The 13,195-nt window shown below is 47.2% G+C and overlaps 1 long non-coding RNA gene and 1 pseudogene across 1 annotated transcript; both read left to right on the top strand.

The window, feature by feature from the left end:
• Positions 1–6,096: 6,096 nt before the first annotated feature.
• On the top strand, positions 6,097–7,253 carry LOC117887679. The gene is made up of 3 exons (XR_004648183.1): positions 6,097–6,148; positions 6,669–6,691; positions 6,791–7,253. It is a non-coding gene; the product is annotated as an uncharacterized LOC117887679 (long non-coding RNA).
• Positions 7,254–11,800: 4,547 nt separating this feature from the next.
• Positions 11,801–12,701, top strand: LOC117887630 (annotated as a pseudogene).
• Positions 12,702–13,195: the final 494 nt, after the last annotated feature.

The raw sequence follows: 13,195 nt of genomic DNA, 5'->3' as shown, positions 1-13,195 counted from the left end.
AATATTAGAAAGCAATGAAAGTATATGAAATATGTTGCTCTTGTGATTCTGACAGACCAACTCAAATCATAGTAAAAATTCACTTGCGTATGAATATAAAAAAAAAAGAGTTATGGGTATCAATATGTATTCAGGCCAATTCACTTGTGCAGATAGAGATCAAAACAAAGATACTAAGTGTATTTTTTATTGCTTGTCTAAATCCTGCTGTTTATTATTACATTACCTTTCCATTATCTATGCCCCAGTAACTAGATAAGCCTAAATTAAAGTGTGTGTTAGTGTTAAGATGAAAAGATGTTTGATGTGGCAACTTCATGAAAACTAATGAAGGATTGTTGTTTGCTGTTATCCTACATGTACACTGCATATACCCCTGTCATTACATTTACACTGTGTATTTACTTGCAGCTAAATAACCCATGAAAAGCAGATGAAGCCTTGGGGAATGCAAATGAAGACGAGGCTAGCCTTAAAGCAAGTGGTTGTTGGTTGGTGTAATGCTCAGAGGTCAAAGATTCATTCCTCACTGATTCAGAAGAAGAAACCCACGGCTCTCTAGGTAAAAGAGCTATAAATATGGATTCAAAAAAAGTATCCAGCATCTCTTAACCATTTTGGATTCCAGTAAGGGGAAATACTGAGCGAGTGGATAGAGATCCCCAGAGTTATTCTGGGTAACCCTGAAAGACTTTTGGAACCCTAGCAGATTACTACATCTCCGCTATCATTTTGGACTCACAAATTTTGTCTCACCTGTTAATGTACTTTACCTGCTTTAACCTCTCAATAACTCAAATTCTTTTTCTTAGCTAATAAGCCCTTAGTTAAGTATCAGGGGGTAGCCGTGTTAGTCTGTATCTACAAAAACAACAAGGAGTCTGGTGGCACCTTAAAGACTAACAGATTTATTTGGGCATAAGCTTTCGTGAGTAAAAACCTCACTTCTTCGGATGCATAGAGTGAGGTTTTTACTCACAAAAGCTTAAGCCCTTAGTTAGTTTACTAGAGAAATTGGCTGCCAGTGTTGTTGTTGGTGGGAGATAGGAAGTATCCATTGACCTGGGGTAAGTGACTGACCCTTTGGTTTGGGAGTAACATAATATGATGTGATATTTGGTATAGCGATGACTATCACAAAGTGCAGTTTGTCTGGGTGGCAAGACAGGCTGGTGAGCCTCAGGGGACTCTCTATGACTCCATGGTAAGACTGGGATAGTGATCCAGGAGTTCACGCTTGTTACTGGTTTGGTGAAATGAACATGGCAGCAGTTAGGAGTGTCTGCTCTGTTTTCTGACAGTCTGACCTGAGATTAGCACTCTCAGTTGTGAGCCACATCAGACAGCGTGACAGCTCTCATTTCTTCCACCCATCAGCAATTGCTGTGGTGGCACAAGGCTGTTAATGGGAAAGGAGCTGCTCCAAGGGCCAATCTCTCTCAGATGGGGTCCAAACTGTGAATAAATGTTACACACACGCCCCGCTTTCAGTGCTGAGGATTTATTTTCTTTCTGCTCATTATTTAAATAGTTAACACCCTGCATCTGGCTGCCAGGGAGCATCAGGGCCTGCGGTAGCTAAATTACAGCTCAGTGGCCAGTTCACGTTACACAGCTGCAACCAGGCAGCCAATGTGATGCAATAGCAGTAACACTGAACCCATTTCTCAGCTGCGAGGAGTCTGGTGGCACCTTAAAGACTAACAGATTTATTTGGGCATAAGCTTTCGTGGGTAAAAAAGCCATTACTTCAGATGCGTGGAGTGAAAATTACAGATACAGGCATAAATATACTGGCCCATGAAGAGAAGGGAGTTACCTTACAAGTGGAGAACCAGTGTTGACAAGGCCAATTCAGTCAGGGTGGATGTGGTCCACTCCCAATAATAGATGAGGAGGTGTCAATACCAAGAGAGGGAAAATTGTTTTTGTGGTGAGCCAGCCACTCCCAGTCCCTATTCAAACCCAAATTAATGATGTTAAGTTTGCAAATGAATTGTAGCTCTGCAGTTTCTCTTTGAAGTCTGTTTTTGACGGTTATTTTGGTTGAAGGATGGCTACTTGTAAATCTGTTATTGAATGTCCAGGGAAATTGAAGTGTTCTCCGACTTGCTTTTGTGTGTTACCATTCCTAATGTCTGATTTGTGTCCACTTATTCTTTTATGTAGAGACTGTTTGGTTTGGCCAATGTACATGGCAGAGGGGCATTGCTGTCACCACCGGGCAAAGGAAAAAGCTGGCACCTATGGCTCTGTGTGCCCCACTCTGTCCTAACTTGGCTCCACAGGCAGGGTGCTGTGATAAACTTCTAATCCTGGTGGAATTCTGCACCACTGGGCACGCACAGAATTTTTTTCCCCACAGAAAATACATTCTGCTCCAGAAGTGCTGCAGTTCCGCCTTTTTCCCACCAGAGAATGCTGTGGTGCCAGAACAGCAAGCTTGAGTTCATGCTGCTGGCTATTCTTGTACCACAGCAGCCTCTGGTGGGAAAAAGTGTAACTGCAGCACTTCTTGGGCAGAAACGTATTTTCTGTAGAAAAAAATTCTGCAGGACACATGAATTTTGTTTGTCTGCAGTGATGAAGAATTCCCGCCGGGAGTAGAAGATGTGGCCAGTTACAGAGGAGTCTGCATCTACTTGCATCCCACTATTCAGATAAAAATGGCCATTTACAAGAGCAGAAATGCTCAGAGCTGGGTGCCTCTGGTTCTGCATCTGAAGCCATATTTAGAGCCCAGCGGAAGTGGGCTGGTTTCCAGAGGACAGAACCGCAGCAGCTCCCACTGCTGCACCTGAAGCAGTTGGAGCTCAGTTCCTCAGACAGTAGGGATTTAGGTGGATAACAATTAACACCCAGGTTTGAATGTGTCCAGCAAAGTGTCCAGCCAGTGCCCTGGAGACGGCTGCCCCTTGGGACAGTCACTGGGGTGGTTCTGAAACCATTGATTATTGCCCCGTGAGAGCGAGTTACTTCCAACATCAGCCAATGATCAGTGTCACTCGGCAGAGTAACTGCAGCCCCAGCGACTGTGAGATGAGGCCCAGCAGGGGCTGCCAGTCACCCACTCGGAGGGGCTGTCATGGGCCTAAGCCAGGTGGGGGATATCCCCATGGGCGGGAGCAGGGCCGGGAAGTGACAGGCCCCATGAAGGATGTGCTGTCCGTGTCTGATGGTGGGAGATGTTAGGGATATGATAATGCTGCGTCACTCGAATTAGCTGTAACTCATCAGCTCCCAGGGGGCAGGAGGGGAAGGAGGCTGCAGGCCCATGACCCTTTGCAGGGTCCAGGCCACAGGCACAAAGCCTGGGGCAGGTGCCAGTAGGGGCTCCTGAGGGAGCTGGGGCTTGTCAGGGCTGTACCCGAGTTGTCTGAGTGCCCCATGGCTGCAGTGCTCCCAGGGGCAGGGTGGGGGTGGTCTAGCGGATGAGTCAGTGTCCAAAGCCCATTGGCAGATGGGCCCAGGGATGCTGGAGGCTGTGCTGGGGGCTCGGGTTAGCCGGGCCAGAGGCAGGAGGTGAAAATTACAGTGCTCAAGCAGCTGCCTCTTCAGACAGACACTGAGCACAGCCCTCCCCCACCACACAGGGAGCTGGACAGACAGACAGGTTAGAGCCCTGCACAGGGAAGATGGGGGGGGGGTCAGCACAAGGCACAGACTGGTGTGGGGAAGGGCTGGTGCTCACGTACTGGGGTTTCAGGGAGGAGGGCTCTGGGGCAGGGGACAGGGGCGGGGGAAGCTCCTGAAGCCCCTGGCCATGTTGGCATCTCAGGGAGATTAAGAGGGACTTTCCCCAACATCACTGTGGGCCGAGTCTCGCTGGGGGGCAGGCTCCCCCCAGGGTCACCGAGCACCTCTGTGCTGAGCTGCAGGAGAGCTAGAGAGGCCAGTGCAGAGCAGTCAGCCCCTCCCCCAGCCAGGATCAGCACCAGCTCAGGGAGCAGGTGGGGACACAGCTGGCATCAGCCAAACCGCGGCTCTGTGAGCCTAGAGGGCTCCCTAAAGGCTGCGATCCCAGGGGCACTGGTCACATGGGCATGGGGCACTCTGCCAGGCTGGGTGAGGCCAAAGCCAGCCCTGACAATGCCCTGGGTGCCCAACACCCATGTGAGCCTCAGGATGGCACCCAATGTCCTGAACTTTGCAGCCCTGGGAGCAGGTTGTCAGAGAAGGAGCATCACCCACAACCCGCTGCGACGGCTCCTCTTGGTGTCTGAGGGCCCAACACTTGGCACCCAAATCCCGCCATGGACGCCCTGGGAAGCCTCGTGTAAAGCTCTCCTGTTCCCTTGATTTCTGTCCACTCCACTGTGTCCGTCCCATGCCACCTGCGATAACATACTTCAGCTTTACAAAGCACCCTAGACAACCTCACTATGGAACTGCCTTATTAATTCTGAACTAAAACAAACCCTTTATGGTACATTTCCCAAAAAAGTAAATATCCTGATGTAAGCAGAGTCAGGATGAGCTCTACCCTGACATCTGGTGGTGAATTATGGTGAGTGTGGAAAAGAACTCCAGGGGCTGATCTGGTTTGCATAGGCACACCCACTCGCCTGGCATGAAACAACAGCAACTCAAAGTGGTTACTTTGGCTGGTGTGGGATCCCCAGTTTCTCTATTATTAGGGCTGGAAGAATAAAGTTTTGTTACCCTGATTCTGTGAATCAAGGCCAGTGGAACTGTTGAATGACAAAAGGACTGAGTGAGTCCTTCACCATTACCTAAGTAGCACTTGTTTGACAAGGGGCATGGGTTACAAAACCCAGTGAATGGAAAGAGGATGTGGACAGGGATTTATACCTGATGGTATGGGCCCTCTTTGAGGGTTTGAATTGCACTATCTCCTTTCTCCACTGTGGAATGTCAGAGCTAACTTTGATTCCATTAGGAGTCTAGTTACAGGCTGCTGAGCTGAATTCACTTTGGGCCAATGGTGCACTAGCACTGGGGTTCCCCTACTATGAGCTAAAATTGCTAAGAGCTGAAATCACAGAAGAGCTGAAGTTATTAAGAGCTGAGGTCAGTGAGTGCTGTGTTAACTAGTGGGGGAGCCTGAAGCTATATTGCTAAGCGGCTGGTGGAGCAGCTAGCAGAGTGGAGCCTCACGGGGACGATTGGAGCAGAGCTGAGCGGCTCACAGGTTGGTGAGCAGAGCGGAGCAGCTGCCAAAGCAGTTCATGGACGGCGGGAGCAGCTCACGGGACAGCTGGTGGAGTGGAGCGGCTCGTGGAGAAGGCTGCGGCGGAACCCCACGGAGAGGCAGCCGGTCGGCCTCAGATCACGTAAGGTGCCCCTTAACACCCTGCACGCCTTCCCCCCCCCCCCCGCTTGAACTCTGGGGCTGCACTGACCAGGGACAGAGACTTTGGGGGGTTGTTGGACTTTTGGGACTTTGGTGATCCTTGGGTTGCTGGACCCAAGAGACTTTGGGGTTGTTGGACTTTTGGGACTTTGGTGATTCTTGGTTTGCTGGTTTCAAGAACCAAAGGGAAAGGACACAGCCCAATTTGCTGGGGTGGGTTTTTTGCTCATGAAGCCTGTTTGGTTGTTTTTCCAATTTAATGCTGATGTCGTTTACCTCATGTTATTAAACATTTTCTGTTACACTCAGACTCCGTGCTTGCGAGAGGGGAAGTATTGCCTCTTAGAGGCGCCCAGGGGGTGGTATGTAATTGTCCCAGGTCACTGGGTGGGGGCTCGAGCCGGTTTTGCATTGCGTTATTGAAACGGAACCCCTAGATACAGAACCCGGCCCTTGTTGCTGCCAACTTAGATGGGCAGAAGGGTTACACTTACAAATCTGATACTGGTCTAATATCCCCTGCTTCATGGACAGAGGCCTAGCCTGTGTAACGCAGCATCTGGCTCACTTTTCTCTGCGTCTTTCCTATTTTTCTATCTCCAGAACAAAGTGAAGAATAAGAGCGAGATGATTGCAGGTGAATTTAAGAAACTGCACACACTGCTGAGAGAGGAGGAGCAGCAGCTGCTTCTGCAGAGCCAGGAGGAGAAGGAGAGGAAGACTCTGCAGAGACTACAAGAAAATGTCACCAAACTCTCCCAGCAAAGCTCCTTTCTGCAGGAGCTGATCGCAGAGATAGAGAAGTGTCAGCAACCAGTTTTTGAGCTGCTAAAGGTGAGATGGCATCAAAATTCTCCACCCATCCAGAATTATAACTCAGATCCCTGGGTCTGGATACCAACAATTAGAGTAAATGTGTTCTGTGGTTTACTGACAAACAGAACATCCGGCTAAGGGCTCCATCAGTTCCAAAAAATCGCAGTTCGTTAGAAGGGAATTCTCCTCATGGAGACCCAGTGAGGCCGTGGGAGATTAAATGGATGATACAAAAATGATACTGGAGTCAGAACAGGGATGGGTTTAGCTCAGAACACTGGACACAACACAGACGATAAATACAGATACTGATGGGTTGGGTCCCTAGAAGGGAGAACCCTTTAGCTAAATTCCAGTCTCGCCTACATAAATGAAACAAGTGTTAATGCAAAATGGTGTATGAGATTTTACCACAAAAGAGTCGTGCCTGGGAGGGTTGATCTATTTTCTAGATGGAAGTTTGATGCCCAGAGTGAGACTCCTTCCGTTTTATGCATATTGTGTTAGTACAGAACATTGATTCTCCTTTTCCTTTCAGGATGTGAAAAGCACATTGAGCAGGTGTGTTTCCCATTTTCATTGCTCTTATATTCTGGGTGGTGGTTCTGGGATGATGTGTGTACAGAGCAGCTGAGTGATGATGGGACGTTTTCTTCATAGGAGTGAGAATGTGAAACTCCAGGAACCAGAAGCAGTTTCTACTGACCTGAAGACTGTGTATAAAATTTCCCTTGACATGAGGGAGGCGCTGAAGAGATTCGGAGGTGAGTGGATTCTACTGGGACATTCAGCTGTATTGTGCCTGGGGATCTGGACAGGGCCTGGGACCCCAGGACACGCATGGACCCAGCTGACAGGCTTGGAGCTGTTTGATAGCTGGAGGCTGATGTGCTCAGTGCTGGGCAGTTTGCCTGCTACTTACAGCCACCTGCTGGTACTTGTCCAGGTATCTGACCAGGCCCCGTCACTCTGACATCCTGACCCCTCCATGGCTGAGTTAATGGGTGTCACTGAGCCAGGAGCCGTGAGGCCTGGACTGGGCCCATTGTGCTGGGTGCTGCACAGACTGGTAACGGAGGACGTGTCTGTGCCTCTCTCCTGGGACATGTGAGGGCTGCGTTATGTGGCCACCGCTCAGCACTGCCCCACCCCCATTAACCAAGGCTGGCTGAGCTTTCTGAGCTGGAGGAGGGACTGGTCTGTCTGCTGTGGTCTGACCTGGGCCGTGTGTTACTGGGTAACAAGCTGAATCCTACGGGCCCCTCGTCTGCTCTGAGCGCAGCCCAGTGTGAGTTTGGGTCAGTGGTTTGCTGCTCAGTGAGTGAGACTCACTCACAAGAGTGTGACCCTGTCACAAAGGCTGAGCGTGAGCTGCCCCCGTCCAAACCCCTCCCCACAACCCCAGCGCGGAGACCGGGGGCAAATGCAGAAACCTGATCCCGAGGAGGGACAGAAGAAACTAAGGCAGAGGAGATGGGGATTGGGAAGGTTCAGTGAGCTCGGGCTGTGATTTTTGAACTGGCCCTTTCATCCTACCCCCACTGCTCCTCTCTTCCCACCCAACCCCCAGCAGGGGGCAGTCGAAGGGGCCAAGCTGGGTGTCTGTCCCAGCTGATGGAGGTTGCGCAGTCAGTGCCGGCTGCAGGGCCAGGATCTCAGGGCTCTGGGGAGCAGGAACCCCAGGCTGCGAGGGAAGCAGCTTCCTCTGTGACTGGCTGGAGCCAACACATCCCTGCTCCCCTCCCTGTTCACTGCTCCCAGCCCAGCTCTGTCTGTGCCCACTGGGCCCTGAACACGACTGGGCTCTGGGACATTCCACACCCTGAGTCTGTTGGGATCCTGAGTCAGTCACTTCAGTGCCTCGTTCTAGGGGATCACCAGCCCCTGGGGAGCCTCCTGTCACCACCCCCCGAAGCCCCTTCTGGTGCCACTAGGCTCTTGGCTATTGTAGATCATGTGTCTGTGTTAGAAATCCATGTTTTATTTTGTAAACACCTTGGGACATGCTTTGGGCCTTTGCCCTGCCTGGATTTTAGCCAAGGGTCCTTCCAGGGATGTTGCTATCATGTGAGATCCAGGATGGGTGCTGTTCTCCCTCTGTGGGGTTAGAGTCGGGCAAGTTGTCAGGATGGTTTGCTCCGGAGGTGAGATCAGAGCTGGGCTTAAAGCCTTCGAGAATGGATTCAGCTATTTAGCCCCAGAGCAGGGACATCCTGGGCTGTGACCATGTCTGAACCCTGCACAAGCCAGGATCAGCTCTAGAACTGGGAGGAGTTTTCAGTCTCTGATTCCATTTAGTTCTTCGTCTCTCAGCCAAGCCTGTCCAAGGAGGTGAGCAGGGAGCACCCACCTGTGGAGTGGATCCCTGTCTGCTAGGGGCTGCAGAGAGACTCAGGAAATCCAGTGAAGGGTCATGGAAACTGCCACTGGAAAATACAGTGATGGGGGCATGACAGAGAGATGACCAAAGAATCCTGGCGCTGGAGGATCAAATGCATCGGAAGCTGGGGAAAATTCCAAAACGGCGAACAGACTAAATTTTTGCTTTCAATTATATATGTAAAGGTATTAATATAGAGACAAGTTTAATAATAGATATATGAATTGTAATTCAAACTCTTTAAGACTTTTATTATCAAACATCTAGAGCCTGTCAGATTTCATTCCAGGTGAATGTAACAACCTAAATATAAGTTACAATTTGAACTCCTTAAGGCTTTAGGACATCTAGATTTAGTCAGAAAAAAAGAAGGTGGATTATTTTGACTTTGCATCAGAAATGTTTGCAGGGTTTCACAACCAAAAACAAATTTATTTCCAGCTAAAAACTACTGTAAACTGGAAATTGTATGTTGCAAACCAAAGAATATTGGGATTTGCAGATTTCAACAAAACATCTGAGTATAGGAGATACTTTCCCTGAACATCTTTGTTTAGTTGAAAAACTCATTTTCCTACTATTACAAAAAAACCCACTAAATTTCCAAACATCTCTAATTTGAAATGGAGCTTTGAACAAGGGTGGGGAACATTAATACTGTTCAATAATACCATCATTTCGAAACCATTTTTTTTCTCTTGAAACTGGGTTTGTTTCTGTGTCAAAGGGATAGTTACTGGAAGGTATAACTTGACTAAGCAGCAGAGCTGATAGCCACAGTTTGTTTTCTGCACACTAGCAGCTTTCGGCTCAGAGTTGACCCACCAGTCAAAGCCAGTCTATCTCAGTGATGCCAAAGGACATATAGGAGGTAATGGGACTAGAACCCATATTTCCAGTCCTTGGAAGTTAACAAGATAGACACAGGACCAGGATTACAAAGAGTTTAAACACCTAAAGAAGGAGAAAGGTGCCTTGTGGGATTTACAATAGCACCTGAGCAGGTCAGGTACCTAACTCCCACTGAATGTTCATAGGATTTAGCCACCTGGCTCATTTAGGAACATTGATAAATCCCAGTGGGTGCCTGTCTCCATCTTTTAATCCTGGCCCACAGATAACATACAAGTTGGGCTGGAATCAGGGAACCCTGCTGTAGATCCTAGGCTCTGTGTTATGCTGGGGTCAGACTAGAGGGTCAGAATGGCTTTATCACCTTTTGGCTTTATCACCTTTGTTTCTCTACCCTTGCCTCTGAGTCACTGCTTCTGAGCTGTGCTGGGTTCCAGGGCATGAGTCCTGCTAGCCCTTAGGAAATAGACATGAATAAATCACCTTCCCGCAGCATCAGTCTTTTAATGCCAGTGCAGCTCAAAGCCAGCTACACACAGCTCGTCTGCAGAGAGCAACAGGTTTGAGTCTAGTTCAATCGCACAATGAGGGGTGAAAGAATTCTCAGATACCTGTGCTATTAGCTTCTAGATTCTGGTCTATAGATAGATATTGACCAAAACATCCTAGTGCTGGATGACTGTGGATTTTTTCCCAACAGAAGACACATTCAAAGATAAGAACAGGAAGTTTGCTATTTCAATTAAATATGTTGGGGGATCAACATACAGGGGAAAATTAAGATGATAAATATGAATTACAATACGAACCTACTTAAGAACTTTACTATGAGTTTATTCAAATACCTACTGCTGATTGGAATTTTTCCTCCCATCAGGAAATTTTTTATTTTTCGCTGAAAACCATATATCCATTTTCCCCCAGTTATTGGCAAATGAAAATTTTCAGCTAAAACCTGATTTTTTTTAAATCTCAAAACCAAAACTATTTTTTTTGTTCTTTTTTTAAGTTTTCAGGGTTTTTTTACAAAACAATCTCAAAATGTTTGAGAACAGCAGACAGATTCTGAGATTTGTTGTTGTTCAGCTGAAAAAACAATCTCCATTAAAAAGAACCCAGCTGAAAATTTACAACCAGCCTTAAACTTTAAATGAATTGGGGAACATTAATATTGCCTGATAAGAGCCTGATTTGAAACCCATTTATTCTATTGCATCTGTGTGATTTCTCTTTCAAAGGGATAGTTGTGAGGAGGTAACCACTGAATAAACAGTAAAGTTGGCAGCGCACAAGATATTTTATAGAGAAGAGCCCCTTTAAACCCTGGGTTAGAGTTGAACCAAGCAGCTAAAGCCTGTCTAGCCTGCCATCGTTCAAGGACATACAGGATCTCACAGGGAGTAGAACCCAGACCTCCTGGCCTAGCTCCAAACTGCAGCTGGCTGAGTATAAACGGTGTAAATGGGTGTGCAGAAGAGAAACAGAGTAAGACATGGGGCTACATTTCCAAAGGTATTTAGGTGCCCGGTGAGCTTTTCAGAAGCACCTAGGAGCTCACAACTCATTGATTCCAAGGGGTGTTGGGGCCCTGATGCTTTTGAGAATCCACTAGGTGCCTCTATACCTTTAAAAATCTGTCCCAGAGCTCCTCTCCGAAAGCCCTTACAGTCCTAGTAGACATGGCAGAGAAGGGGGGGGGTTTGAAACAGAGGCAGAAAGAGGGTAAATGACTGGTCCAAGGTCACAGAGGAGGTCACTGGCAGAGACAAGAACAGAGCCCAGGTGTCCTGACAGCCAGTGCACCACACAGCAGAGAGTAAATGCTACAACATTTACTACCAGTCCATTGTTAGATGCAGGCAGAAGTGCTGCTGGGAGTTGGTGCCATAAATCAATTTGGGAGCAGGGAGTCGGCTGTCTAGGCATAGAGCTTGGGGTAGAAAAATTACAGATGAGCTGCTATTCACGATTGTGGTTGAGTCTACATCATATTGCCCTGCAAAGGGGGAATCAAGCTGTTAGAATTTTAGTTTCAGTTTTATACCCAAGTTTTGAGCTTGTTGATGGTCCCAATAGAGGGACCTTCTTTACAAGAATTGTTGGATTTGGAGTGTGCTTTGTTCCATTCTTCATATTGCATTTTATCAAGCCACCCCATAGGCAAAATCCTCAAATGGGATAAAGTGATGAAGCTCCATTGACTTTAAAGGAGCTGACCCAATTTACAGTAGTGTGGTAATGTGACTTAGTGCTCCTTGCCTCTGACAATCAATAACAACACCTACTCATTGTAAGTGATGAGTTCTGTGCACCTTTGACATTCATATAATGAGATATTAGGAAAAGGGGGATCAGGGACATTCCCTCTGTCACTCTCATCCTGACCATTGTCTTCCTCCTTCCTTCCACAGCCATCACATGATGTACTGAGGAAGAAAATGTCCAACCAAACCGTCGTCACCAAATTCCTTCTCCTGGGATTCTCTGTTCCGGAACTGCAGATTTTACACTTTGTGGTGTTTCTAGTGCTTTACCTGATATCCCTGCTGGGAAACCTTCTCATCATCACAGCCATAGCCCTTGACCACCACCTTCACACCCCCATGTACTTCTTCCTGATGAATCTGTCCATCCTAGACCTTGGCTCTATCTCTGTCACCATCCCCAAATCCATGGGCAATTCCCTAATGAACACCAGATCAATTTCGTATTCTGGATGCATCGCTCAAATTTTTCTCGTCATCTTCTTTGTTTCAGCAGATTTTGCCATACTGACCGTCATGGCGTATGACTGATATGTCGCCATCTGTCAACCACTGCATTATGAAATGGTGATGAACAGGAGAGCTTGTGTCCAAATGTCAGCCAGTGCCTGGATCAGTGGTATTCTCTACTCTGCACTGCACAGCGGGAACACATTTGCAATGTCTTTCTGTGGAGGAAACATGGTGGATCAGTTCTTCTGTGAAATCCCCCAGCTCCTGAAGCTCGCCTGCTCTGACTCATACCTCATTGAACTTGGGTTTCTCATCTTTAGTATGTGCTTAGCCTCAAGCTGCTTTGTTTTCATAATTGTCATATGTTGAGATCTTCAAAGCAGTGCTGAGAATCCCGTCTAAGCAGGGCCGGCATAAAGCCTTCTCCACCTGTCTCCCTCAACTCTTTGTGGTCTCGTTGTTCCTCTGTACTTCTGCCTTTGCCTACCTGAAACCCACCTTCAGCTGAAGATCCGGTCTGGATCTCATGGTAGCTCTTCTCTATTCTGTGTTGCCACCAATGATGAATCTGATCATCTACAGCAGGAGAAACAAAAAGATCAAAGATGCTCAGAGTAAATGAATAGGTTGGAGGTTATTCTCTAAGAATAAAATGTCCATATTTCTCCTTCGATAGCAATTTCATTCTATGTTTCTCTATAAATATAATCAGCTGATGACATTATTGCCTCCATGAGAAAATACCATGCAGTCAGTTTATGCAGAACTGGGTATTTCCACTAGTAAAAATATAGACAAACATGACTCAAGAATAAAAGGAGTTTCTATATATTTACACAGCAATGTAAATAAGATCGTAATCTATCTATCATGTACTGCTACCAATTACCATAGTATCTGAGACCATTGCCTATAAAATCAGTAGCCATAGCAAAGTCTGTAGTGAGGTCTCTGGCTCGTCTTATATTTTGGGATAAAAGCTCAGATTGAGGTATCAATGCATTTGTTCTTTGTGTTTTTGGGTTGGTTGGTTGGTTGGTTATTTGTGTGTTAGTCACATTTTTAGCTGATTTTTGCTCAACTGGTTGGCTGGTGGTTTGGTTTGTTTCTTTGTTT

This window comes from Trachemys scripta, chromosome 14 (assembly GCF_013100865.1).
Source record: "Trachemys scripta elegans isolate TJP31775 chromosome 14, CAS_Tse_1.0, whole genome shotgun sequence".
Taxonomy (NCBI): domain Eukaryota; kingdom Metazoa; phylum Chordata; order Testudines; family Emydidae; genus Trachemys; species Trachemys scripta.
The sequence above is the reverse complement of the archived record's forward strand: the minus strand, read 5'-3'. Positions and strand labels throughout refer to the sequence as shown.